At 36.6% G+C, this 2,289-nt stretch overlaps 1 long non-coding RNA gene across 1 annotated transcript in view; it reads right to left on the reverse strand.

Annotated features, from left to right (window-relative positions):
- The window catches only part of LOC101847023, a 103,404-nt gene that overhangs the window by 79,055 nt on the left and 22,060 nt on the right, over positions 1–2,289 (reverse strand). The window lies entirely within an intron of this gene.

The raw sequence follows: 2,289 nt of genomic DNA on the forward strand, positions 1-2,289 counted from the left end.
ACACACACACACACAAATCCACACACTCATATACACACAAACACACACACACACACATATACACATACACACACACAAACACACGCATACACACTCACGAACACATAACACGCACACATGTGCACACACACACGTATGCCAAACACACACACACATACACACATACACACACACACACACACACACACACACACACACACACACACACACACACACACACACACACACACATCTACTTGCTTATCACACGCACACAATTACACATCGTCATGAAATGAGCATAAAATAATATATACACTGCAATTCACAAAATACATAAATGAATACATAGACATTTACATAACATTGTATTGAACATGAATCTACTGACTTAAAAAGGATGTCATTAAATGTGTCCTTAAAGATTTTTTAAATTTAGACTCCGATGTTGTATGTCTCACGTGTTGGGGAAGAGAGTTCCAAACTGACGGAGCAAGGTGGACGAACGATCTTTCAGCTAATTTTTTACCGCCTTTTCTAGGAACTCTTAAAAGATACTGATCGCCTGATCTTAGTGATCTAGATGGAACATAAATCTGGATGAGATCATTAAGATATGAGGGAGCTTTGTTATTTACACATTTATGACATAATATTGCAATTTTATAAGACATTCTAGCTGACACGGGAAGCCAATGCAACGTTCTTAACATGGGAGTAATGTGGTCCCTCTTCTTTTTCTTTAGTAGGAGCCTAGCAGCATGATTTTGAAAACGTTGTAACTTGTGAAGAGGGGTATTTGGTAAATTAGCTAGTAAAGCATTGCAATAATCGATGCGTGAAAACAAGAAAGATGATACGAGCGTTTTCAACGAGTGTTCGTTCAAAAACATAGACATATGACCAATTCTACGCAATTCACGAATTAAAATGGTACATAAATATGATATGATGTTCCACTGACAATTTTGAATCAAAATACACTCCCAGATTTTTTGCTCTATTACTAAAATACAGTTTTTCATTTTCAGTACAAAAATGATCAATGTCTACGGGGATATGGCTTTTCTTTGGGTTACATAACAGAATTTCAGTTTTATTTTCATTAAGCTGGAGCTTATAATCAACCATCCACTTTTTGATGTCATCAATGCACAGACCCATCGTAGTAAGCAAGGTTTTAACATCTGATGGTGGAACAGATTTATATAACTGTGTATCGTCAGCGTACAAGTGATAATTCATATTGTGCTTTCTAATCACAGTTCCAAGCGGCTGCGTATATAACGTATACAAGATTGGACCCAATACTGAACCTTGAGGCACTCCAAAGTCTAGCTTAAAAATTGACGAAAGAAAGTCGTGCACAACCACAGATTGTGTACGGCCAATCAGGTAGGATAGGACCTAAACCAGTCAAGAACCCTGCCAGACAGGCCAAACGTGTTGAACAATCGTTCAATAAGAATAGTGTGATCTATAGTGTCAAAGGCAGCACTAAAATCAAGAAGAGAAAGAATTGATATTTTGTTCTCATCCGCCTCACACAAGAGGTCGTTGTATATTTTCAATAGCGCAGTTTGTGTGTTATGAAATTGCCGATAGGCAGATTGATATAATTCATATAAATTGTTTTCTTTTAAATGATTCTTCAATTGAACCAAAACAACTTTCTCCAAGATTTTTTATAAAGGTTGGAGACAGGTCTGAAATTCTTGAGCTCCTCCGGGGAAAGATTTGATTTTTTGAGAAGGGGAAATAACTAAAGCATGCTTAAAGAGTGATGGTACTACTCCATACTGAAGAGACTCATTAATGGTGGAAGTTATAAATCCAATGGCACTATCAAGATGTGTGATGAGCAGTGGTGTTGGAATGGGATCAAGACTACATGTTTAAATTTAATGGGGTGATGACATTATGATTGATCTTACATCTTCTTGTGTTACACGGACAAATTCATTAAAGATTACCCCAGAAAATGTTTCAAAACATGGTAGTTTATGCATAGTCGTGTCAATTTTTTTCCTAATCGTGGATATCTTGTCTCTAAAGTATTGACCAAAAACATCAGGAAGGTCACTTTTAGGTACATTCGTGGGAAACTTGTTGCTGGCCGGATCTTTCTCTTTCTTACCAGACAACTGATTTGTTATACAAAATAAAGCTTTAGAGGTGGAAAATTCATTAATTTGTCTGTTATAGTACATAAATTTGGCAGACATTAACGATTTCACTATGTTGTTACAGTGTCAATAAATGTCCTCATGAATTTTCAGCTTTGTTGATCTCCAGCGTCTTTCAGCTCGT

The sequence above is a fragment of the Aplysia californica genome, unplaced genomic scaffold (genome assembly GCF_000002075.1).
Source record: "Aplysia californica isolate F4 #8 unplaced genomic scaffold, AplCal3.0 scaffold00058, whole genome shotgun sequence".
NCBI classification, from domain to species: Eukaryota; Metazoa; Mollusca; class Gastropoda; order Aplysiida; family Aplysiidae; genus Aplysia; species Aplysia californica.